Below are 27,956 nucleotides of genomic sequence, written 5' to 3' on the forward strand. Positions count from 1 at the left end.
GTTTCATACAATGCTTCTGTGTAGTTTATATTTGAACATATTCTTTTTTCCACTATTACCCACTTGGCGCTACGAATGTCCAGTTGCATTTTCTACAGACAGAGTGTTTCAAAACTGCTCAATCAAAAGTATGGTTTAACTCTGTTAGCTGAATGCTCAGATCAGAAAGAAGTTTCACAGAATGCTTCTGTGTAGTTTATATTTGATTATATTCCTTTTTCCACTACTACTCTCTTAGCGCTCCAAATGTCCAGTTGCATTTTCTACAGAAAGAGTGTTCAGATCTGCTCAATCAAAAGTATGGTTTAACTCTGTTAGCTGAATGCACAGATCAGAAAGAAGTTTCACAGAATGATTCTGTGTAGTTTATATTTGGAGACATTCCTTTTTCCACTATTACCCTCTTAGCGCTCCGAATCTCCACTTGCATTTTCTACAGAAAGAGTGTTTCAGAACGGCTCAATCAAAACTAAGATTCAACTCTTTTAGTTGAACAAACAGAACAGAAAGTAGTTTCACAGAATTCTTCTGTGTAGTTTTTATTTGTAGACATTCTTTTTCCCAATATAGGCCTCTTAGCGCTCAGAATGTCCAATTGCAGTTTCTACAGAAAGAGTGTTTCAGAACGGCTCAATCAAAAGTAAGCTTCAACTCTGTTAGTTGAATGCACAGAACAGAAAGAAGTTTCATACAATGCTTCTGTGTAGTTTATATTTGAACATATTCTTTTTTCCACTATTACCCACTTAGCGCTACGAATGTCCAGTTGCATTTTCTACAGACAGAGTGTTTCAAAACTGCTCAATCAAAAGTATGGTTTAACTCTGTTAGCTGAATGCTCAGATCAGAAAGAAGTTTCACAGAATGCTTCTGTGTAGTTTATATTTGAATATATTCCTTTTTCCACTACTACGCTCTTAGCGCTCCAAATGTCCAGTTGCATTTTCTACACAAAGAGTGTTCAGATCTGCTCAATCAAAAGTATGGTTTAACTCTGTTAGCTGAATGCACAGATCAGAAAGAAGTTTCACCGAATGATTCTGTGTAGTTTATATTTGAAGATATTCCTTTTTCCACTATTACCCTCTTAGCGCTCCGAATGTCCACTTGCATTTTCTACAGAAAGAGTGTTCAGAACTGCGCAATCAAAAGTATGGTTTAACTCTGTTAGCTTAATGAACATATCAGAAATAAGTTTCACACAATGCTTCTGTGTAGTTTTTATTTGAAGACATTATTTTTCCCAATATAGTCCTCTTAGAGCTCAGAATGTCCAATTGCAGTTTCTACAGAAAGAGTGTTTCAGAAAGGCTCAATCAAAACTAAGGTTCAACTCTGTTAGTTGAATGCACAGAACAGAAAGAAATTTCATACAATGCTTCTGTGTAGTTTACATTTGAACATATTCTTTTTTCCACTATTACCCACTTGGCGCTACGAATGTCCAGTTGCATTTTCTACAGACAGCGTGTTTCAAAACTGCTCAATCAAAAGTATGGTTTAACTCTGTTAGCTGAATGCTCAGATCAGAAAGAAGTTTCACAGAATGCTTCTGTGTAGTTTATATTTGAATATACTCCTTTTTCCACTACTACTCTCTTAGCGCTCCAAATGTCCAGTTGCATTTTCTACAGAAAGAGTGTTCAGATCTGCTCAATCAAAAGTATGGTTTAACTCTGTTAGCTGAATGCACAGATCAGAAAGAAGTTTCACAGAATGATTCTGTGTAGTTTATATTTGGAGACATTCCTTTTTCCACTATTACCCTCTTAGCGCTCCGAATCTCCACTTGCATTTTCTACAGAAAGAGTGTTTCAGAACGGCTCAATCAAAACTAAAGTTCAACTCTTTTAATGAACAAACAGAACAGAAAGAAGTTTCACACAATTCTTCTGTGTAGTTTTTATTTGTAGACATTCTTTTTCCCAATATAGGCCTCTTAGCGCTCAGAATGTCCAATTGCAGTTTCTACAGAAAGAGTGTTTCAGAACGGCTCAATCAAAAGTAAGGTTCAACTCTGTTAGTTGAATGCACAGAACAGAAAGAAGTTTCATACAATGCTTCTGTGTAGTTTATATTTGAACATATTCTTTATTCCACTATTACCCACTTAGCGCTACGAATGTCCAGTTGCTTTTTCTACAGACAGAGTGTTTCAAAACTGCTCAATCAAAAGTATGGTTTAACTCTGTTAGCTGAATGCTCAGATCAGAAAGAAGTTTCACAGAATGCTTCTGTGTAGTTTATATTTGAATATATTCCTTTTTCCACTACTACGCTCTTAGCGCTCCAAATGTCCTTTTGCATTTTCTACACAAAGAGTGTTCAGATCTGCTCAATCAAAAGTATGGTTTAACTCTGTTAGCTGAATGCACAGATCAGAAAGAAGTTTCACCGAATGATTCTGTGTAGTTTATATTTCAAGACATTCCTTTTTACACTATTACCCCCTTAGCGCTCCGAATCTCCACTTGCATTTTCTACAAAAAGAGTGTTTCATAACTGCTCAATCAAAAATATGTTTTATCTCTGTTAACTGAATTTACAGATCAGAAATAAGTTTCACAGAATGCATCTGTGTAGTTTTTATTTGACGATATTCTTTTTCCCAATGTAGGCCTCTTAGCGCTTAGCATGTCCAATTGCAGTTTCTACAGAAAGAGTGTTTCACAACGGCTCAATTAAAAGTAAGGTTCAACCCTGTTAGTTGAATGCACAGAACAGAAAGTATTTTCACAGAATGCTACTGTGTAGTTTTTATTTGAATATATTCCTTTTTCCACTATTACCCTCTTAGCGCTCCGAATGTCCACTTGCATTTTCTACAGAAAGAGTGTTCAGAACTGCGCAATCAAAAGTATGGTTTGACTCTGTTAGCTTAATGAACATATCAGAAATAAGTTTCACACAATGCTTCTGTGTAGTTTTTATTTGAAGATATTATTTTTCCCAATAGAGGCCTCTTAGCGCTCAGAATGTCCAATTGCAGTTTCTACAGAAAGAGTGTTTCAGAAAGGCTCAATCAAATGTAAGGTTCAACTCTGTTTGTTGAATGCACAGAACAGAAAGAATTTTCATACAATGCTTCTGTGTAGTTTATATTTGAACATATTCTTTTTTCCACTATTACCCACTTAGCGCTACGAATGTCCAGTTGCATTTTCTACAGACAGAGTGTTTCAAAACTGCTCAATCAAAAGTATGGTTTAACTCTGTTAGCTGAATGCTCAGATCAGAAAGAAGTTTCACAGAATGCTTCTGTGTAGTTTATATTTGAATATATTCCTTTTTCCACTACTACTCTCTTAGCGCTCCAAATGTCCAGTTGCATTTTCTACAGAAAGAGTGTTCAGATCTGCTCAATCAAAAGTATGGTTTAACTCTGTTAGCTGAATGCACAGATCAGAAAGAAGTTTCACAGAATGATTCTGTGTAGTTTATATTTGGAGACATTCCTTTTTCCACTATTACCCTCTTAGCGCTCCGAATCTCCACTTGCATTTTCTACAAAAAGAGAGTTTCATAACTGCTCAATCAAAAATATGTTTTATCTCTGATAACTGAATTTACAGATCAGAAATAAGTTTCACAGAATGCATCTGTGTAGTTTTTATTTGAAGATATTCTTTTTCCCAATGTAGGCCTCTTAGCGCTTAGCATGTCCAATTGCAGTTTCTACAGAAAGAGTGTTTCACAACGGCTCAATTAAAAGTAAGGTTCAACTCTGTTAGTTGAATGCACAGAACAGAAAGAATTTTCACAGAATGCTACTGTGTAGTTTATATTTGAATATATTCCTTTTTCCACTATTACCCTCTTAGCGCTCCGAATGTCCACTTGCATTTTCTACAGAAAGAGTGTTCAGAACTGCGCAATCAAAAGTATGGTTTAACTCTGTTAGCTTAATGAACATATAAGAAATAAGTTTCACACAATTCTTCTGTGTAGTTTTTATTTGAAGATATTATTTTTCCCAATAGAGGCCTCTTAGCGCTCAGAATGTCCAATTGCAGTTTCTACAGAAAGAGTGTTTCAGAAAGGCTCAATCAAAAGTAAGGTTCAACCCTGTTAGTTGAATGCACAGAACAGAAAGAAGTTTCATACAATGCTTCTGTGTAGTTTATATTTGAACATATTCTTTTTTCCACTATTACCCACTTAGCGGTACGAATGTCCAGTTGCATTTTCTACAGACAGAGTGTTTCAAAACTGCTCAATCAAAAGTATGGTTTAATTCTGTTAGCTGAATGCTCAGATCAGAAAGAAGTTTCACAGAATGCTTCTGTGTAGTTTATATTTGAATATATTCCTTTTTCCACTACTACTCTCTTAGCGCTCCAAATGTCCAGTTGCATTTTCTACAGAAAGAGTGTTCAGATCTGCTCAATCAAAAGTATGGTTTAACTCTGTTAGCTGAATGCACAGATCAGAAAGAAGTTTCACAGAGTGATTCTGTGTAGTTTATATTTGGAGACATTCCTTTTTCCACTATTACCCTCTTAGCGCTCCGAATCTCCACTTGCATTTTCTACAGAAAGTGTGTTTCAGAACGGCTCAATCAAAACTAAGGTTCAACTCTTTTAGTTGAACAAACAGAACAGAAAGAAGTTTCACACAATTCTTCTGTGTAGTTTTTATTTGTAGACATTCTTTTTCCCAATATAGGCCTCTTAGCGCTCAGAATGTCCAATTGCAGTTTCTACAGAAAGAGTGTTTCACAACGGCTCAATTAAAAGTAAGGTTCAACCCTGTTAGTTGAATGCACAGAACAGAAAGTATTTTCACAGAATGCTACTGTGTAGTTTATATTTGAATATATTCCTTTTTCCACTATTACCCTCTTAGCGCTCCGAATGTCCACTTGCATTTTCTACAGAAAGAGTGTTCAGAACTGCGCAATCAAAAGTATGGTTTAACTCTGTTAGCTTAATGAACATATCAGAAATAAGTTTCAAACAATGCTTCTGTGTAGTTTTTATTTGAAGATATTATTTTTCCCAATAGAGTCCTCTTAGCGCTCAGAATGTCCAATTGCAGTTTCTACAGAAAGAGTGTTTCAGAAAGGCTCAATCAAATGTAAGGTTCAACTCTGTTTGTTGAATGCACAGAACAGAAAGAATTTTCATACAATGCTTCTGTGTAGTTTATATTTGAACATATTATTTTTTCCACTATTACCCACTTAGCGCTACGAATGTCCAGTTGCATTTTCTACAGACAGAGTGTTTCAAAACTGCTCAATCAAAAGTATGGTTTAACTCTGTTAGCTGAATGCTCAGATCAGAAAGAAGTTTCACAGAATGCTTCTGTGTAGTTTATATTTGAATATATTCCTTTTTCCACTACTACTCTCTTAGCGCTCCAAATGTCCAGTTGCATTTTCTACAGAAAGAGTGTTCAGATCTGCTCAATCAAAAGTATGGTTTAACTCTGTTAGCTGAATGCACAGATCAGAAAGAAGTTTCACAGAATGATTCTGTGTAGTTTATATTTGGAGACATTCCTTTTTCCACTATTACCCTCTTAGCGCTCCGAATCTCCACTTGCATTTTCTACAGAAAGAGTGTTTCAGAACGGATCAATAAAAAATAAGGTTCAACTCTTTTAGTTGAACCAACAGAACAGAAAGAAGTTTCACACAATTCTTCTGTGTAGTTTTTATTTGTAGACATTCTTTTTCCCAATATAGGTCTCTTAGCGCTCAGAATGTCCAATTGCAGTTTCTACAGAAAGAGTGTTTCAGAACGGCTCAATCAAAAGTAAGGTTCAACTCTGTTAGTTGAATGCACAGAACAGAGAGAAGTTTCATACAATGCTTCTGTGTAGTTTATATTTGAACATATTCTTTTTTCCACTATTACCCACTTAGCGCTATGAATGTCCAGTTGCATTTTCTACAGACAGAGTGTTTCAAAACTGCTCAATCAAAAGTATGGTTTAACCCTGTTAGCTGAATGCTCAGATCAGCAAGAAGTTTCACAGAATGCTTCTGTGTAGTTTATATTTGAATATATTCCTTTTTCCACTACTACGCTCTTAGCGCTCCAAATGTCCAGTTGCATTTTCTACAGAAAGAGTGTTCAGATCTGCTCAATCAAAAGTATGGTTTAACTCTGTTAGCTGAATGCACAGATCAGAAAGAAGTTTCACAGAATGATTCTGTGTAGTTTATATTTGGAGACATTCCTTTTTCCACTAGTACCCTCTTAGCGCTCCGAATCTCCACTTGCATTTTCTACAGAAAGAGTGTTTCAGAACGGCTCAATCAAAACTAAAGTTCAACTCTTTTAGTTGAACAAACAGAACAGAAAGAAGTTTCACACAATTCTTCTGTGTAGTTTTTATTTGTAGACATTCTTTTTCCCAATATAGGCCTCTTAGCGCTCAGAATGTCCAATTGCAGTTTCTACAGAAAGAGTGTTTCAGAACGGCTCAATCAAAAGTAAGGTTCAACTCTGTTAGTTGAATGCACAGAACAGAAAGAAGTTTCATACAATTCTTCTGTGTAGTTTATATTTGAACATATTCTTTTTTCCACTATTACCCACTTAGCGCTACGAATGTCCAGTTGCATTTTCTACAGACAGAGTGTTTCAAAACTGCTCAATCAAAAGTATGGTTTAACTCTGTTAGCTGAATGCTCAGATCAGAAAGAAGTTTCACAGAATGCTTCTGTGTAGTTTATATTTGAATATATTCCTTTTTCCACTACTACGCTCTTAGCGCTCCAAATGTCCAGTTGCATTTTCTACACAAAGAGTGTTCAGATCTGCTCAATCAAAAGTATGGTTTAACTCTGTTAGCTGAATGCACAGATCAGAAGGATGTTTCACCGAATGATTCTGTGTAGTTTATATTTGAAGACATTCCTTTTTCCACTATTACCCCCTTAGCGCTCCGAATCTCCACTTGCATTTTCTACAAAAAGAGTGTTTCATAACTGCTCAATCAAAAATATGTTTTATCTCAGTTAACTGAATTTACAGATCAGAAATATGTTTCACAGAATGCATCTGTGTAGTTTTTATTTGAAGATATTCTTTTTCCCAATGTAGGCCTCTTAGCGCTTAGCATGTCCAATTGCAGTTTCTACAGAAAGAGTGTTTCACAACGGCTCAATTAAAAGTAAGGTTCAACCCTGTTAGTTGAATGCACAGAACAGAAAGTATTTTCACAGAATGCTACTGTGTAGTTTATATTTGAATATATTCCTTTTTCCACTATTACCCTCTTAGCGCTCCGAATGTCCACTTGCATTTTCTACAGAAAGAGTGTTCAGAACTGCGCAATCAAAAGTATGGTTTAACTCTGTTAGCTTAATGAACATATCAGAAATAAGTTTCAAACAATGCTTCTGTGTAGTTTTTATTTGAAGATATTATTTTTCCCAATAGAGGCCTCTTAGCGCTCAGAATGTCCAATTGCAGTTTCTACAGAAAGAGTGTTTCAGAAAGGCTCAATCAAATGTAAGGTTCAACTCTGTTTGTTGAATGCACAGAACAGAAAGAATTTTCATACAATGCTTCTGTGTAGTTTATATTTGAACATATTCTTTTTTCCACTATTACCCACTTAGCGCTACGAATGTCCAGTTGCATTTTCTACAGACAGAGTGTTTCAAAACTGCTCAATCAAAAGTATGGTTTAACTCTGTTAGCTGAATGCTCAGATCAGAAAGAAGTTTCACAGAATGCTTCTGTGTAGTTTATATTTGAATATATTCCTTTTTCCACTACTACTCTCTTAGCGCTCCAAATGTCCAGTTGCATTTTCTACAGAAAGAGTGTTCAGATCTGCTCAATCAAAAGTATGGTTTAACTCTGTTAGCTGAATGCACAGATCAGAAATAAGTTTCACACAATGATTCTGTGTAGTTTATATTTGGAGACATTCCTTTTTCCACTATTACCCTCTTAGCGCTCCGAATCTCCACTTGCATTTTCTACAGAAAGAGTGTTTCAGAACGGATCAATAAAAAATAAGGTTCAACTCTTTTAGTTGAACCAACAGAACAGAAAGAAGTTTCACACAATTCTTCTGTGTAGTTTTTATTTGTAGACATTCTTTTTCCCAATATAGGTCTCTTAGCGCTCAGAATGTCCAATTGCAGTTTCTACAGAAAGAGTGTTTCAGAACGGCTCAATCAAAAGTAAGGTTCAACTCTGTTAGTTGAATGCACAGAACAGAGAGAAGTTTCATACAATGCTTCTGTGTAGTTTATATTTGAACATATTCTTTTTTCCACTATTACCCACTTAGCGCTATGAATGTCCAGTTGCATTTTCTACAGACAGAGTGTTTCAAAACTGCTCAATCAAAAGTATGGTTTAACCCTGTTAGCTGAATGCTCAGATCAGCAAGAAGTTTCACAGAATGCTTCTGTGTAGTTTATATTTGAATATATTCCTTTTTCCACTACTACGCTCTTAGCGCTCCAAATGTCCAGTTGCATTTTCTACAGAAAGAGTGTTCAGATCTGCTCAATCAAAAGTATGGTTTAACTCTGTTAGCTGAATGCACAGATCAGAAAGAAGTTTCACAGAATGATTCTGTGTAGTTTATATTTGGAGACATTCCTTTTTCCACTAGTACCCTCTTAGCGCTCCGAATCTCCACTTGCATTTTCTACAGAAAGAGTGTTTCAGAACGGCTCAATCAAAACTAAAGTTCAACTCTTTTAGTTGAACAAACAGAACAGAAAGAAGTTTCACACAATTCTTCTGTGTAGTTTTTATTTGTAGACATTCTTTTTCCCAATATAGGCCTCTTAGCGCTCAGAATGTCCAATTGCAGTTTCTACAGAAAGAGTGTTTCAGAACGGCTCAATCAAAAGTAAGGTTCAACTCTGTTAGTTGAATGCACAGAACAGAAAGAAGTTTCATACAATTCTTCTGTGTAGTTTATATTTGAACATATTCTTTTTTCCACTATTACCCACTTAGCGCTACGAATGTCCAGTTGCATTTTCTACAGACAGAGTGTTTCAAAACTGCTCAATCAAAAGTATGGTTTAACTCTGTTAGCTGAATGCTCAGATCAGAAAGAAGTTTCACAGAATGCTTCTGTGTAGTTTATATTTGAATATATTCATTTTTCCACTACTACGCTCTTAGCGCTCCAAATGTCCAGTTGCATTTTCTACACAAAGAGTGTTCAGATCTGCTCAATCAAAAGTATGGTTTAACTCTGTTAGCTGAATGCACAGATCAGAAAGATGTTTCACCGAATGATTCTGTGTAGTTTATATTTGAAGACATTCCTTTTTCCACTATTACCCCCTTAGCGCTCCGAATCTCCACTTGCATTTTCTACAAAAAGAGTGTTTCATAACTGCTCAATCAAAAATATGTTTTATCTCAGTTAACTGAATTTACAGATCAGAAATATGTTTCACAGAATGCATCTGTGTAGTTTTTATTTGAAGATATTCTTTTTCCCAATGTAGGCCTCTTAGCGCTTAGCATGTCCAATTGCAGTTTCTACAGAAAGAGTGTTTCACAACGGCTCAATTAAAAGTAAGGTTCAAATCTGTTAGTTGAATGCACAGAACAGAAAGAATTTTCACAGAATGCTACTGTGTAGTTTATATTTGAATATATTCCTTTTTCCACTATTACCCTCTTAGCGCTCCGAATGTCCACTTGCATTTTCTACAGAAAGAGTGTTCAGAACTGCGCAATCAAAAGTATGGTTTAACTCTGTTAGCTTAATGAACATATCAGAAATAAGTTTCACACAATTCTTCTGTGTAGTTTTTATTTGAAGATATTATTTTTCCCAATAGAGGCCTCTTAGCGCTCAGAATGTCCAATTGCAGTTTCTACAGAAAGAGTGTTTCAGAAAGGCTCAATCGAAAGTAAGGTTCAACTCTGTTAGTTGAATGCACAGAACAGAAAGAAGTTTCATACAATGCTTCTGTGTAGTTTATATTTGAACATATTCTTTTTTCCACTATTACCCACTTAGCGCTACGAATGTCCAGTTGCATTTTCTACAGACAGAGTGTTTCAAAACTGCTCAATCAAAAGTATGGTTTAATTCAGTTAGCTGAATGCTCAGATCAGAAAGAAGTTTCACAGAATGCTTCTGTGTAGTTTATATTTGAATATATTCCTTTTTCCACTACTACTCTCTTAGCGCTCCAAATGTCCAGTTGCATTTTCTACAGAAAGAGTGTTCAGATCTGCTCAATCAAAAGTATGGTTTAACTCTGTTAGCTGAATGCACAGATCAGAAAGAAGTTTCACAGAGTGATTCTGTGTAGTTTATATTTGGAGACATTCCTTTTTCCACTATTACCCTCTTAGCGCTCCGAATCTCCGCTTGCATTTTCTACAGAAAGAGTGTTTCAGAACGGCTCAATCAAAACTAAGGTTCAACTCTTTTAGTTGAACAAACAGAACAGAAAGAAGTTTCACACAATTCTTCTGTGTAGTTTTTATTTGTAGACATTCTTTTTCCCAATATAGGCCTCTTAGCGCTCAGAATGTCCAATTGCAGTTTCTACAGAAAGAGTGTTTCAGAACGGCTCAATCAAATGTAAGGTTCAACTCTGTTTGTTGAATGCACAGAACAGAAAGAATTTTCATACAATGCTTCTGTGTAGTTTATATTTGAACATATTCTTTTTTCCACTATTACCCACTTAGCGCTACGAATGTCCAGGTGCATTTTCTACAGACAGAGTGTTTCAAAACTGCTCAATCAAAAGTATGGTTTAACTCTCTTAGCTGAATGCTCAGATCAGAAAGAAGTTTCACAGAATGCTTCTGTGTAGTTTATATTTGAATATATTCCTTTTTCCACTACTACTCTCTTAGCGCTCCAAATGTCCAGTTGCATTTTCTACAGAAAGAGTGTTCAGATCTGCTCAATCAAAAGTATGGTTTAACTCTGTTAGCTGAATGCACAGATCAGAAAGAAGTTTCACAGAATGATTCTGTGTAGTTTATATTTGGAGACATTCCTTTTTCCACTATTACCCTCTTAGCACTCCGAATCTCCACTTGCATTTTCTACAGAAAGAGTGTTTCAGAACGGATCAATCAAAACTAAGGTTCAACTCTTTTAGTTGAACCAACAGAACAGAAAGAAGTTTCACACAATTCTTCTGTGTAGTTTTTATTTGTAGACATTCTTTTTCCCAATATAGGCCTCTTAGCGCTCAGAATGTCCAATTGCAGTTTCTACAGAAAGAGTGTTTCAGAACGGCTCAATCAAAAGTAAGGTTCAACTCTGTTAGTTGAATGCACAGAACAGAGAGAAGTTTCATACAATGCTTCTGTGTAGTTTATATTTGAACATATTCTTTTTTCCACTATTACCCACTTAGCGCTATGAATGTCCAGTTGCATTTTCTACAGACAGAGTGTTTCAAAACTGCTCAATCAAATGTATGGTTTAACCCTGTTAGCTGAATGCTCAGATCAGCAAGAAGTTTCACAGAATGCTTCTGTGTAGTTTATATTTGAATATATTCCTTTTTCCACTACTACGCTCTTAGCGCTCCAAATGTCCAGTTGCATTTTCTACACAAAGAGTGTTCAGATCTGCTCAATCAAAAGTATGGTTTAACTCTGATAGCTGAATGCACAGATCAGAAAGATGTTTCACCGAATGATTCTGTGTAGTTTATATTTGAAGACATTCCTTTTTCCACTATTACCCCCTTAGCGCTCCGAATCTCCACTTGCATTTTCTACAAAAAGAGTGTTTCATAACTGCTCAATCAAAAATATGTTTTATCTCAGTTAACTGAATTTACAGATCAGAAATATGTTTCACAGAATGCATCTGTGTAGTTTTTATTTGAAGATATTCTTTTTCCCAATGTAGGCCTCTTAGCGCTTAGCATGTCCAATTGCAGTTTCTACAGAAAGAGTGTTTCACAACGGCTCAATTAAAAGTAAGGTTCAAATCTGTTAGTTGAATGCACAGAACAGAAAGAATTTTCACAGAATGCTACTGTGTAGTTTATATTTGAATATATTCCTTTTTCCACTATTACCCTCTTAGCGCTCCGAATGTCCACTTGCATTTTCTACAGAAAGAGTGTTCAGAACTGCGCAATCAAAAGTATGGTTTAACTCTGTTAGCTTAATGAACATATCAGAAATAAGTTTCACACAATTCTTCTGTGTAGTTTTTATTTGAAGATATTATTTTTCCCAATAGAGGCCTCTTAGCGCTCAGAATGTCCAATTGCAGTTTCTACAGAAAGAGTGTTTCAGAAAGGCTCAATCAAAAGTAAGGTTCAACTCTGTTAGTTGAATGCACAGAACAGAAAGAAGTTTCATACAATGCTTCTGTGTAGTTTATATTTGAACATATTCTTTTTTCCACTATTACCCACTTAGCGCTACGAATGTCCAGTTGCATTTTCTACAGACAGAGTGTTTCAAAACTGCTCAATCAAAAGTATGGTTTAATTCAGTTAGCTGAATGCTCAGATCAGAAAGAAGTTTCACAGAATGCTTCTGTGTAGTTTATATTTGAATATATTCCTTTTTCCACTACTACTCTCTTAGCGCTCCAAATGTCCAGTTGCATTTTCTACAGAAAGAGTGTTCAGATCTGCTCAATCAAAAGTATGGTTTAACTCTGTTAGCTGAATGCACAGATCAGAAAGAAGTTTCACAGAGTGATTCTGTGTAGTTTATATTTGGAGACATTCCTTTTTCCACTATTACCCTCTTAGCGCTCCGAATCTCCACTTGCATTTTCTACAGAAAGAGTGTTTCAGAACGGCTCAATCAAAACTAAGGTTCAACTCTTTTAGTTGAACAAACAGAACAGAAAGAAGTTTCACACAATTCTTCTGTGTAGTTTTTATTTGTAGACATTCTTTTTCCCAATATAGGCCTCTTAGCGCTCAGAATGTCCAATTGCAGTTTCTACAGAAAGAGTGTTTCAGAACGGCTCAATCAAATGTAAGGTTCAACTCTGTTAGTTGAATGCACAGAACAGAAAGAAATTTCATACAATGCTTCTGTGTAGTTTATATTTGAACATATTCTTTTTTCCACTATTACCCACTTAGCGCTACGAATGTCCAGTTGCATTTTCTACAGACAGAGTGTTTCAAAACTGCTCAATCAAAAGTATGGTTTAACTCTGTTAGCTGAATGCTCAGATCAGAAAGAAGTTTCACAGAATGCTTCTGTGTAGTTTATATTTGAATATATTCCTTTTTCAAGTACTACGCTCTTAGCGCTCCAAATGTCCAGTTGCATTTTCTACAGAAAGAGTGTTAAGATCTGCTCAATCAAAAGTATGGTTTAACTCTGTTAGCTGAATGCACAGATCAGAAAGAAGTTTCACCGAATGATTCTGTGTAGTTTATATTTGAAGACATTCCTTTTTCCACTATTACCCTCTTAGCGCTCCGAATCTCCACTTGCATTTTCTACAAAAAGAGTGTTTCATAACTGCTCAATCAAAAATATGTTTTATCTCTGTTAACTGAATTTACAGATCAGAATTAAGTTTCACAGAATGCATCTGTGTAGTTTTTATTTGAAGATATTCTTTTTCCCAATGTAGGCCTCTTAGCGCTTAGCATGTCCAATTGCAGTTTCTACAGAAAGAATGTTTCAGAACGGCTCAATCATAAGTAAGGTTCAACTCTGTTAGTTGAATGCACAAAACAGAAAGAATTTTCACAGAATGCTACTGTGTAGTTTATATTTGAATATATTCCTTTTTCCACTATTACCCTCTTAGCGCTCCGAATGTCCACTTGCATTTTCTACAGAAAGAGTGTTCAGAACTGCGCAATCAAAAGTATGGTTTAACTCTGTTAGTTTAATGAACATATCAGAAATAAGTTTCACACAATGCTTCTGTGTAGTTTTTATTTGAAGATATTTTTTCTCCCAATATAGGCCTCTTAGCGCTCAGAATGTCCAATTGCAGTTTCTACAGAAAGAGTGTTTCAGAAACGCTCAATCAAAACTAAGGTTCAACTCTGTTAGTTGAATGCACAGAACAGAAAGTAATTTCATACAATGCTTCTGTGTAGTTTATATTTGAACATATTCTTTTTTCCACTATTACCCACTTGGCGCTACGAATGTCCAGTTGCATTTTCTACAGACAGAGTGTTTCAAAACTGCTCACTCAAAAGTATGGTTTAACTCTGTTAGCTGAATGCTCAGATCAGAAAGAAGTTTCACAGAATGTTTCTGTGTAGTTTATATTTGAATATATTCCTTTTTCCACTACTACTCTCTTAGCGCTCCAAATGTCCAGTTGCATTTTCTACAGAAAGAGTGTTCAGATCTGCTCAATCAAAAGTATGTTTTAACTCTGTTAGCTGAATGCACAGATCAGAAAGAAGTTTCACAGAATGATTCTGTGTAGTTTATATTTGGAGACTTTCCTTTTTCCACTATTACCCTCTTAGCGCTCCGAATCTCCACTTGCATTTTCTACAGAAAGAGTGTTTCAGAACGGCTCAATCAAAACTAAAGTTCAACTCTTTTAATGAACAAACAGAACAGAAAGAAGTCTCACACAATTCTTCTGTGTAGTTTTTATTTGTAGACATTCTTTTTCCCAATATAGGCCTCTTAGCGCTCAGAATGTCCAATTGCAGTTTCTACAGAAAGAGTGTTTCAGAACGGCTCAATCAAAAGTAAGGTTCAACTCTGTTAGTTGAATGCACAGAACAGAAAGAAGTTTCATACAATGCTTCTGTGTAATTTATATTTGAATATATTCTTTTTTCCACTATTACCCACTTAGCGCTACGAATGTCCAGTTGCATTTTCTACAGACAGAGTGTTTCAAAACTGCTCAATCAAAAGTATGGTTTAACTCTGTTAGCTGAATGCTCAGATAAGAAGGAAGTTTCACAGAATGCTTCTGTGTAGTTTATATTTGAATATATTCCTTTTTCCACCACTTCGCTCTCAGCGCTCCAAATGTCCAGTTGCATTTTCTACACAAAGAGTGTTCAGATCTGCTCAATCAAAAGTGTGGTTTAACTCTGTTAGCTGAATGAACAGATCAGAAAGAAGTTTCACCGAATGATTCTGTGTAGTTTATATTTGAAGACATTCCTTTTTCCACTATTACCCTCTTAGCGCTCCGAATCTCCACTTTCATTTTCTACAAAAAGAGTGTTTCATAACTGCTCAATCAAAAATATGTTTTATCTCTGTTAACTGAATTTACAGATCAGAAATAAGTTTCACAGAATGCATCTGTGTAGTTTTTATTTGAAGATATTCTTTTTCCCAATGTAGGCCTCTTAGCGCTTAGCATGTCCAATTGCAGTTTCTACAGAAAGAGTGTTTCAGAACGGCTCAATTAAAAGTAAGGTTCAACTCTGTTAGTTGAATGCACAGAACAGAAAGAATTTTCACAGAATGCTACTGTGTAGTTTATATTTGAATATATTCCTTTTTCCACTATTACCCTCTTAGCGCTCCGAATGTCCACTTGCATTTTCTACAGAAAGAGTGTTCAGAACTGTGCAATCAAAAGTATGGTTTAACTCTGTTAGCTTAATGAACATATCAGAAATAAGTTTCACACAATGCTTCTGTGTAGTTTTTATTTGAAGATATTATTTTTCCCAATAGAGGCCTCTTAGCGCTCAGAATGTCCAATTGCAGTTTCTACAGAAAGAGTGTTTCAGAAAGGCTCAATCAAATGTAAGGTTCAACTCTGTTAGTTGAATGCACAGAACAGAAAGAAGTTTCATACAATGCTTCTGTGTAGTTTATATTTGAACATATTATTTTTTCCACTGTTACCCACTTAGCGCTACGAATGTCCAGTTGCATTTTCTACAGACAGAGTGTTTCAAAACTGCTCAATCAAAAGTATGGTTTAACTCTGTTAGCTGAATGCTCAGATCAGAAAGAAGTTTCACAGAATGCTTCTGTGTAGTTTATATTTGAATATATTCCTTTTTCCACTACTACTCTCTTAGCGCTCCAAATGTCCAGTTGCATTTTCTACAGAAAGAGTGTTCAGATCTGCTCAATCAAAAGTATGGTTTAACTCTGTTAGCTGAATGCACAGATCAGAAAGAAGTTTCACAGAATGATTCTGTGTAGTTTATATTTGGAGACATTCCTTTTTCCACTATTACCCTCTTAGCGCTCCGAATCTCCACTTGCATTTCCTACAGAAAGAGTGTTTCAGAACGGCTCAATCAAAACTAAGGTTCAACTCTTTTAGTTGAACAAACAGAACAGAAAGAAGTTTCACACAATTCTTCTGTGTAGTTTTTATTTGTAGACGTTCTTTTTCCCAATATAGGTCTCTTAGCGCTCAGAATGTCCAATTGCAGTTTCTACAGAAAGAGAGTTTCAGAACGGCTCAATCAAAAGTAAGGTTCAACTCTGTTAGTTGAATGCACAGAACCGAAAGAAGTTTCATACAATGCTTCTGTGTAGTTTATATTTGAACATATTCTTTTTTCCACTATTACCCACTTAGCGCTACGAATGTCCAGTTGCATTTTCTACAGACAGAGTGTTTCAAAACTGCTCAATCAAAAGTATGGTTTAACTCTGTTAGCTGAATGCTCAGATCAGAAAGAAGTTTCACAGAATGCTTCTGTGTAGTTTATATTTGAATATATTCCTTTTTCCACTACTACTCTCTTAGCGCTCCAAATGTCCAGTTGCATTTTCTACAGAAAGAGTGTTCAGATCTGCTCAATCAAAAGTATGGTTTAACTCTGTTAGCTGAATGCACAGATCAGAAAGAAGTTTCACAGAATGATTCTGTGTAGTTTATATTTGGAGACATTCCTTTTTCCACTATTACCCTCTTAGCGCTCCGAATCTCCACTTGCATTTTCTACAGAAAGAGTGTTTCAGAACGTCTCAATCAAAACTAAAGTTCAACACTTTTAATGAACAAACAGAACAGAAAGAAGTTTCACACAATTCGTCTGTGTAGTTTTTATTTGTAGACATTCTTTTTCCCAATATAGGCCTCTTAGCGCTCAGAATGTCCAATTGCAGTTTCTACAGAAAGTGTGTTTCAGAACGGCTCAATCAAAAGTAAGGTTCAACTCTGTTAGTTGAATGCACAGAACAGAAAGAAGTTTCATACAATGCTTCTGTGTAGTTTATATTTGAACATATTCTTTTTTCAACTATTACCCACTTAGCGCTACGAATGTCCAGTTGCATTTTCTACAGACAGAGTGTTTCAAAACTGCTCAATCAAAAGTATGGTTTAATTCTGTTAGCTGAATGCTCAGATCAGAAAGAAGTTTCACAGAATGCTTCTGTGTAGTTCATATTTGAACATATTCCTTTTTCCACCACTTCGCTCTTAGCGCTCCAAATGTCCAGTTGCATTTTCTACACAAAGAGTGTTCAGATCTGCTCAATCAAAAGTATGGTTTAACTCTGTTAGCTGAATGAACAGATCAGAAAGACATTTCACCGAATGATTCTGTGTAGTTTATATTTGAAGACATTACTTTTTCCACTATTACCCTCTTAGCGCTCCGAATCTCCACTTGCATTTTCTACAAAAAGAGTGTTTCATAACTGCTCAATCAAAAATATGTTTTATCTCTGTTAACTGAATTTACAGATCAGAAATAAGTTTCACAGAATGCATCTGTGTAGTTTTTATTTGAAGATATTCTTTTTCCCAATGTAGGCCTCTTAGCGCTTAGCATGTCCAATTGCAGTTTCTACAGAAAGAGTGTTTCAGAACGGCTCAATTAAAAGTAAGGTTCAACTCTGTTAGTTGAATGCACAGAACAGAAAGAATTTTCACAGAATGCTACTGTGTAGTTTATATTTGAATATATTCCTTTTTCCACTATTACCCTCTTAGCGCTCCGAATGTCCACATGCATTTTCTACAGAAAGAGTGTTCAGAACTGCGCAATCAAAAGTATGGTTTAACTCTGTTAGCTTAATGAACATATCAGAAATAAGTTTCACACAATGCTTCTGTGTAGTTTTTATTTGAAGATATTATTTTTCCCAATAGAGGCCTCTTAGCACTCAGAATGTCCAATTGCAGTTTCTACAGAAAGAGTGTTTCAGAAAGGCTCAATCAAATGTAAGGTTCAACTCTGTTAGTTGAATGCACAGAACAGAAAGAAGTTTCATACAATGCTTCTGTGTAGTTTATATTTGAACATATTCTTTTATCCACTGTTACCCACTTAGCGCTACGAATGTCCAGTTGCATTTTCTACAGACAGAGTGTTTCAAAACTGCTCAATCAAAGTATGGTTTAACTCTGTTAGCTGAATGCTCAGATCAGAAAGAAGTTTCACAGAATGCTTCTGTGTAGTTTATATTTGAATATATTCCTTTTTCCACTACTACTCTCTTAGCGCTCCAAATGTCCAGTTGCATTTTCTACAGAAAGAGTGTTCAGATCTGCTCAATCAAAAGTATGGTTTAACACTGTTAGCTGAATGCACAGATCAGAAAGAAATTTCACAGAATGATTCTGTGTAGTTTATATTTGGAGACATTCCTTTTTCCACTATTACCCTCTTAGCGCTCCGAATCTCCACTTGCATTTTCTACAGAAATAGTGTTTCAGAACGGCTCAATCAAAACTAAGGTTCAACTCTTTTAGTTGAACAAACAGAACAGAAAGAAGTTTCACACAATTCTTCTGTGTAGTTTTTATTTGTAGACATTCTTTTTCCCAATATAGGCCTCTTAGCGCTCAGAATGTCCAATTGCAGTTTCTACAGAAAGAGAGTTTCAGAACGGCTCAATCAAATGTAAGGTTCAACTCTGTTAGTTGAATGCACAGAACCGAAAGAAGTTTCATACAATGCTTCTGTGTAGCTTATATTTGAACATATTCTTTTTTCCACTATTACCCACTTAGCGCTACGAATGTCCAGTTGCATTTTCTACAGACAGAGTGTTTCAAAACTGCTCAATCAAAAGTATGGTTTAACTCTGTTAGCTGAATGCTCAGATCAGAAAGAAATTTCACAGAATGCTTCTGTGTAGTTTATATTTGAATATATTCCTTTTTCCACTACTACTCTCTTAGCGCTCCAAATGTCCAGTTGCATTTTCTACAGAAAGAGTGTTCAGATCTGCTCAATCAAAACTATGGTTTAACTCTGTTAGCTGAATGCACAGATCAGAAAGAAGTTTCACAGAATGATTCTGTGTAGTTTATATTTGGAGACATTCCTTTTTCCACTATTACCCTCTTAGCGCTCCGAATCTCCACTTGCATTTTCTACAGAAAGAGTGTTTCAGAACGGCTCAATCAAAACTAAAGTTCAAATCTTTTAATGAACAAACAGAACAGAAAGAAATTTCACACAATTCTTCTGTGTAGTTTTTATTTGTAGACATTCTTTTTCCCAATATAGGCCTCTTAGCGCTCAGAATGTCCAATTGCAGTTTCTACAGAAAGAGTGTTTCAGAACGGCTCAATCAAAAGTAAGGTTCAACTCTGTTAGTTGAATGCACAGAACAGAAAGATGTTTCATACAATGCTTCTGTGTAGTTTATATTTGAACATATTCTTTTTTCCACTATTACCCACTTAGCGCTACGAATGTCCAGTTGCATTTTCTACAGACAGAGTGTTTCAAAACTGCTCAATCAAAAGTATGGTTTAACTCTGTTAGCTGAATGCTCAGATCAGAAAGAAGTTTCACAGAATGCTTCTGTGTAGTTTATATTTGAATATATTCCTTTTTCCACCACTTCGCTCTTAGCGCTCCAAATGTCCAGTTGCATTTTCTACACAAAGATTGTTCAGATCTGCTCAATCAAAAGTATGGATTAACTCTGTTAGCTGAAAGAACAGATCAGAAAGAAGTTTCACCGAATGATTCTGTGTAGTTTATATTTGAAGACATTCCTTTTTCCACTATTACCCTCTTAGCGCTCCGAATCTCCACTTTCATTTTCTACAAAAAGAGTGTTTCATAACTGCTCAATCAAAAATATGTTTTATCTCTGTTAACTGAATTTACAGATCAGAAATAAGTTTCACAGAATGCATCTGTGTAGTTTTTTTTTGAAGATATTCTTTTTCCCAATGTAGGCCTCTTAGCGCTTAGCATGTCCAATTGCAGTTTCTACAGAAAGAGTGTTTCAGAACGGCTCAATTAAAAGTAAGGTTCAACTCTGTTAGTTGAATGCACAGAACAGAAAGAATTTTCACAGAATGCTACTGTGTAGTTTATATTTGAATATATTCCTTTTTCCACTATTACCCTCTTAGCGCTCCGAATGTCCACTTGCATTTTCTACAGAAAGAGTGTTCAGAACTGCGCAATCAAAAGTATGGTTTAACTCTGTTAGCTTAATGAACATATCAGAAATAAGTTTCACACAATGCTTCTGTGTAGTTTTTATTTGAAGATATTATTTTTCCCAATAGAGGCCTCTTAGCGCTCAGAATGTCCAATTGCAGTTTCTACAGAAAGAGTGTTTCAGAAAGGCTCAATCAAAAGTAAGGTTCAACTCTGTTAGTTGAATGCACAGAACAGAAAGAAGTTTCATACAATGCTTCTGTGTAGTTTATATTTGAACATATTCTTTTTTCCACTGTTACCCACTTAGCGCTACGAATGTCCAGTTGCATTTTCTACAGACAGAGTGTTTCAAAACTGCTCAATCAAAAGTATGGTTTAACTCTGTTAGCTGAATGCTCAGATCAGAAAGAAGTTTCACAGAATGCTTCTGTGTAGTTTATATTTGAATATATTCCTTTTTCCACTACTACTCTCTTAGCGCTCCAAATGTCCAGTTGCATTTTCTACAGAAAGAGTGTTCAGATCTGCTCAATCAAAAGTATGGTTTAACTCTGTTAGCTGAATGCACAGATCAGAAAGAAGTTTCACAGAATGATTCTGTGTAGTTTATATTTGGAGACATTCCTTTTTCCACTATTACCCTCTTAGCGCTCCGAATCTCCACTTGCATTTTCTACAGAAAGAGTGTTTCAGAACGGCTCAATCAAAACTAAGGTTCAACTCTTTTAGTTGAACAAACAGAACAGAAAGAAGTTTCACACAATTCTTCTGTGTAGTTTTTATTTGTAGACATTCTTTTTCCCAATATAGGCCTCTTAGCGCTCAGAATGTCCAATTGCAGTTTCTACAGAAAGAGAGTTTCAGAACGGCTCAATCAAAAGTAAGGTTCAACTCTGTTAGTTGAATGCACAGAACCGAAAGAAGTTTCATACAATGCTTCTGTGTAGTTTATATTTGAACATATTCTTTTTTCCACTATTACCCACTTAGCGCTACGAATGTCCGGTTGCATTTTCTACAGACAGAGTGTTTCAAAACTGCTCAATCAAAAGTATGGTTTAACTCTGTTAGCTGAATGCTCAGATCAGAAAGAAGTTTCACAGAATGCTTCTGTGTAGTTTATATTTGAATATATTCCTTTTTCCACTACTACTCTCTTAGCGCTCCAAATGTCCAGTTGCATTTTCTACAGAAAGAGTGTTCAGATCTGCTCAATCAAAAGTATGGTTTAACTCTGTTAGCTGAATGCACAGATCAGAAAGAAGTTTCACAGAATGATTCTGTGTAGTTTATATTTGGAGACATTCCTTTTTCCACTATTACCCTCTTAGCGCTCCGAATCTCCACTTGCATTTTCTACAAAAAGAGTGTTTCATAACTGCTCAATCAAAAATATGTTTTATCTCTGTTAACTGAATTTACAGATCAGAAATAAGTTTCACAGAATGCATCTGTGTGGTTTTTATTTGAAGATATTCTTTTTCCCAATGTAGGCCTCTTAGCGCTTAGCATGTCCAATTGCAGTTTCTACAGAAATAGTGTTTCAGAACGGCTCAATTAAAAGTAAGGTTCAACTCTGTTAGTTGAATGCACAGAACAGAAAGAATTTTCACAGAATGCTACTGTGTAGTTTATATTTGAATATATTCCTTTTTCCACTATTACCCTCTTAGCGCTCCGAATGTCCACTTGCATTTTCTACAGAAAGAGTGTTCAGAACTGCGCAATCAAAAGTATGGTTTAACTCTGTTAGCTTAATGAACATATCAGAAATAAGTTTCACACAATGCTTCTGTGTAGTTTTTATTTGAAGATATTATTTTTCCCAATAGAGGCCTCTTAGCGCTCAGAATGTCCAATTGCAGTTTCTACAGAAAGAGTGTTTCAGAGAGGCTCAATCAAAACTAAGGTTCAACTCTGTTAGTTGAATGCACAGAACAGAAAGTAATTTCATACAATGCTTCTGTGTAGTTTATATTTGAACATATTCTTTTTTCCACTATTACCCACTTGGCGCTACGAATGTCCAGTTGCATTTTCTACAGACAGAGTGTTTCAAAACTGCTCAATCAAAAGTATGGTTTAAATCTGTTAGCTGAATGCTCAGATCAGAAAGAAGTTTCACAGAATGCTTCTGTGTAGTTTATATTTGAATATATTCCTTTTTCCACTACTACTCTCTTAGCGCTCCAAATGTCCAGTTGCATTTTCTACAGAAAGAGTGTTCAGATCTGCTCAATCAAAAGTATGGTTTAACTCTGTTAGCTGAATGCACAGATCAGAAAGAAGTTTCACAGAATGATTCTGTGTAGTTTATATTTGGAGACATTACCTTTTCCACTATTACCCTCTTAGCGCTCCGAATGTCCACTTGCATTTTCTACAGAAAGAGTGTTTCAGAACGGCTCAATCAAAACTAAGTTTCAACTCTTTTAGTTGAACAAACAGAACAGAAAGAAGTTTCACACAATTCTTCTGTGTAGTTTTTATTTGTAGACATTCTTTTTCCCAATATAGGCCTCTTAGCGCTCAGAATGTCCAATTGCAGTTTCTACAGAAAGAGTGTTTCAGAACGGCTCAATCAAAAGTAAGGTTCAACTCTGTTAGTTGAATGCACAGAACAGAAAGAAGTTTCATACAATGCTTATGTGTAGTTTATATTTGAACATATTCTTTTTTCCACTATTACCCACTTAGCGCTACGAATGTCCAGTTGCATTTTCTACAGACAGAGTGTTTCAAAACTGCTCAATCAAAAGTATGGTTTAACTCTGTTAGCTGAATGCTCAGATCAGAAAGAAGTTTCACAGAATGCTTCTGTGTAGTTTATATTTGAATATATTCCTTTTTCCACTACTACTCTCTTAGCGCTCCAAATGTCCAGTTGCATTTTCTACAGAAAGAGTGTTCAGATCTGCTCAATCAAAAGTATGGTTTAACTCTGTTAGCTGAATGCACAGATCAGAAAGAAGTTTCACAGAATGATTCTGTGTAGTTTATATTTGGAGACATTCCTTTTTCCACTATTACCCTCTTAGCGCTCCGAATCTCCACTTGCATTTTCTACAGAAAGAGTGTTTCAGAACGGCTCAATCAAAACTAAAGTTCAACTCTTTTAATGAACAAACAGAACAGAAAGAAATTTCACACAATTCTTCTGTGTAGTTTTTATTTGTAGACATTCTTTTTCCCAATATAGGCCTCTTAGCGCTCAGAATGTCCAATTGCAGTTTCTACAGAAAGAGTGTTTCAGAACGGCTCAATCAAAAGTAAGGTTCAACTCTGTTAGTTGAATGCACAGAACAGAAAGATGTTTCATACAATGCTTCTGTGTAGTTTATATTTGAACATATTCTTTTTTCCACTATTACCCACTTAGCGCTACGAATGTCCAGTTGCATTTTCTACAGACAGAGTGTTTCAAAACTGCTCAATCAAAAGTATGGTTTAACTCTGTTAGCTGAATGCTCAGATCAGAAAGAAGTTTCACAGAATGCTTCTGTGTAGTTTATATTTGAATATATTCCTCTTTCCACTACTACGCTCTTAGCGCTCCAAATGTCCAGTTGCATTTTCTACACAAAGAGTGTTCAGATCTGCTCAATCAAAAGTATGGTTTAACTCTGTTAGCTGAATGCACAGATCAGAAAGAAGTTTCACCGAATGATTCTGTGTAGTTTATATTTGAAGACATTCCTTTTTCCACTATTACCCTCTTAGCGCTCCGAATCTCCACTTGCATTTTCTACAAAAAGAGTGTTTCATAGCTGCTCAATCAAAAATATGTTTTATCTCTGTTAACTGAATTTACAGATCAGAAATAAGTTTCACAGAATGCATCTGTGTAGTTTTTATTTGAAGATATTCTTTTTCCCAAGGTAGGCCTCTTAGCGCTTAGCATGTCCAATTGCAGTTTCTACAGAAAGAGTGTTTCAGAACGGCTCAATCAAAAGTAAGGTTCAACTCTGTTAGTTGAATGCACAGAACAGAAAGAATTTTCACAGAATGCTACTGTGTAGTTTATATTTGAATATATTCCTTTTTCCACTATACCCTCTTAGCGCTCCGAATGTCCACTTGCATTTTCTACAGAAAGAGTGTTCAGAACTGCGCAATCAAAAGTATGGTTTAACTCTGTTAGCTTAATGAACATATCAGAAATAAGTTTCACACAATGCTTCTGTGTAGTTTTTATTTGAAGATATTATTTTTCCCAATATAGGCCTCTTAGCGCTCAGAATGTCCAATTGCAGTTTCTACAGAAAGAGTGTTTCAGAAAGGCTCAATCAAAACTAAGGTTCAACTCTGTTAGTTGAATGCACAGAACAGAAAAAAATTTCATACAATGCTTCTGTGTAGTTTATATTTGAACATATTCTTTTTTCCACTATTACCCAATTGGCGCTACGAATGTCCAGTTGCATTTTCTACAGACAGAGTGTTTCAAAACTGCTCAATCAAAAGTATGGTTTAACTCTGTTAGCTGAATGCTCAGATCAGAAAGAAGTTTCACAGAATGCTTCTGTGTAGTTTATATTTGAATATATTCCTTTTTCCACTACTACTCTCTTAGCGCTCCAAATGTCCAGTTGCATTTTCTACAGAAAGAGTGTTCAGATCTGCTCAATCAAAAGTATGGTTTAACTCTGTTAGCTGAATGCACAGATCAGAAAGAAGTTTCACAGAATGATTCTGTGTAGTTTATATTTGGAGACATTACTTTTTCCACTATTACCCTCTTAGCGCTCCGAATGTCCACTTGCATTTTCTACAGAAAGAGTGTTTCAGAACGGCTCAATCAAAACTAAGGTTCAACTCTTTTAGTTGAACAAACAGAACAGAAAGAAGTTTCACACAATTCTTCTGTGTAGTTTTTATTTGTAGACATTCTTTTTCCCAATATAGGCCTCTTAGCGCTCAGAATGTCCAATTGCAGTTTCTACAGAAAGAGTGTTTCAGAACGGCTCAATCAAAAGTAAGGTTCAACTCTGTTAGTTGAGTGCACAGAACAGAAAGAAGTTTCATACAATGCTTCTGTGTAGTTTATATTTGAACATATTCTTTTTTCCACTATTACCCACTTAGCGCTACGAATGTCCAGTTGCATTTTCTACAGACAGAGTGTTTCAAAACTGCTCAATCAAAAGTACGGTTTAACTCTGTTAGCTGAATGCTCTGATCAGAAAGAAGTTTCACAGAATGCTTCTGTGTAGTTTATATTTGAATATATTCCTTTTTCCACTACTACTCTCTTAGCGCTCCAAATGTCCAGTTGCATTTTCTACAGAAAGAGTGTTCAGATCTGCTCAATCAAAAGTATGGTTTAACTCTGTTAGCTGAATGCACAGATCAGAAAGAAGTTTCACAGAATGATTCTGTGTAGTTTATATTTGGAGACATTCCTTTTTCCACTATTACCCTCTTAGCGCTCCGAATCTCCACTTGCATTTTCTACAGAAAGAGTGTTTCAGAACGGCTCAATCAAAACTAAAGTTCAACTCTTTTAATGAACAAACAGAACAGAAAGAAATTTCACACAATACTTCTGTGTAGTTTTTATTTGTAGATATTCTTTTTCCCAATATAGGCCTCTTAGCGCTCAGAATGTCCAATTGCAGTTTCTACAGAAAGAGTGTTTCAGAACGGCTCAATCAAAAGTAAGGTTCAACTCTGTTAGTTGAATGCACAGAACAGAAAGATGTTTCATACAATGCTTCTGTGTAGTTTATATTTGAACATATTCTTTTTTCCACTATTACCCACTTAGCGCTACGAATGTCCAGTTGCATTTTCTACAGACAGAGTGTTTCAAAACTGCTCAATCAAAAGTATGGTTTAACTCTGTTAGCTGAATGCTCAGATCAGAAAGAAGTTTCACAGAATGCTTCTGTGTAGTTTATATTTGAATATATTCCTTTTTCCACCACTTCGCTCTTAGCGCTCCAAATGTCCAGTTGCATTTTCTACACAAAGAGTGTTCAGATCTGCTCAATCAAAAGTATGGTTTAACTCTGTTAGCTGAAAGAACAGATCAGAAAGAAGTTTCACCGAATGATTCTGTGTAGTTTATATTTGAAGACATTCCTTTTTCCACTATTACCCTCATAGCGCTCCGAATCTCCACTTTCATTTTCTACAAAAAGAGTGTTTCATAACTGCTCAATCAAAAATATGTTTTATCTCTGTTAACTGAATTTACAGATCAGAAATAAGTTTCACAGAATGCATCTGTGTAGTTTTTATTTGAAGATATTCTTTTTCCCAATGTAGGCCTCTTAGCGCTTAGCATGTCCAATTGCAGTTTCTACAGAAAGAGTGTTTCAGAACGGCTCAATTAAAAGTAAGGTTCAACTCTGTTAGTTGAATGCACAGAACAGAAAGAATTTTCACAGAATGCTACTGTGTAGTTTATATTTGAATATATTCCTTTTTCCACTATTACCCTCTTAGCGCTCCGAATGTCCACTTGCATTTTCTACAGAAAGAGTGTTCAGAACTGCGCAATCAAAAGTATGGTTTAACTCTGTTAGCTTAATGAACATATCAGAAATAAGTTTCACACAATGCTTCTGTGTAGTTTTTATTTGAAGATATTATTTTTCCCAATAGAGGCCTCTTAGCGCTCAGAATGTCCAATTGCAGTTTCTACAGAAAGAGTGTTTCAGAAAGGCTCAATCAAAACTAAGGTTCAACTCTGTTAGTTGAATGCACAGAACCGAAAGAAGTTTCATACAATGCTTCTGTGAAGTTTATATTTGAACATATTCTTTTTTCCACTATTACCCACTTAGCGCTACGAATGTCCAGTTGCATTTTCTACAGACAGAGTGTTTCAAAACTGCTCAATCAAAAGTATGGTTTAACTCTGTTAGCTGAATGCTCAGATCAGAAAGAAGTTTCACAGAATGCTTCTGTGTAGTTTATATTTGAATATATTCCTTTTTCCACTACTACTCTCTTAGCGCTCCAAATGTCCAGTTGCATTTTCTACAGAAAGAGTGTTCAGATCTGCTCAATCAAAAGTATGGTTTAACTCTGTTAGCTGAATGCACAGATCAGAAAGAAGTTTCACAGAATAATTCTGTGTAGTTTATATTTGGAGACATTCCTTTTTCCACTATTACCCTCTTAGCGCTCCGAATCTCCACTTGCATTTTCTACAAAAAGAGTGTTTCATAACTGCTCAATCAAAAATATGTTTTATCTCTGTTAACTGAATTTACAGATCAGAAATAAGTTTCACAGAATGCATCTGTGTAGTTTTTATTTGAAGATATTCTTTTTCCCAATGTAGGCCTCTTAGCGCTTAGCATGTCCAATTGCAGTTTCTACAGAAAGAGTGTTTCAGAACGGCTGAATTAAAAGTAAGGTTCAACTCTGTTAGTTGAATGCACAGAACAGAAAGAATTTTCACAGAATGCAACTGTGTAGTTTATATTTGAATATATTCCTTTTTCCACTATTACCCTCTTAGCGCTCCGAATGTCCACTTGCATTTTCTACAGAAAGAGTGTTCAGAACTGCGCAATCAAAAGTATGGTTTAACTCTGTTAGCTTAATGAACATATCAGAAATAAGTTTCACACAATGCTTCTGTGTAGTTTTTATTTGAAGATATTATTTTTCCCAATAGAGGCCTCTTAGCGCTCAGAATGTCCAATTGCAGTTTCTACAGAAAGAGTGTTTCAGAAAGGCTCAATCAAAACTAAGGTTCAAC

Source organism: Symphalangus syndactylus, chromosome 20 (genome assembly GCF_028878055.3).
Source record: "Symphalangus syndactylus isolate Jambi chromosome 20, NHGRI_mSymSyn1-v2.1_pri, whole genome shotgun sequence".
Taxonomy (NCBI): Eukaryota; Metazoa; Chordata; class Mammalia; order Primates; family Hylobatidae; genus Symphalangus; species Symphalangus syndactylus.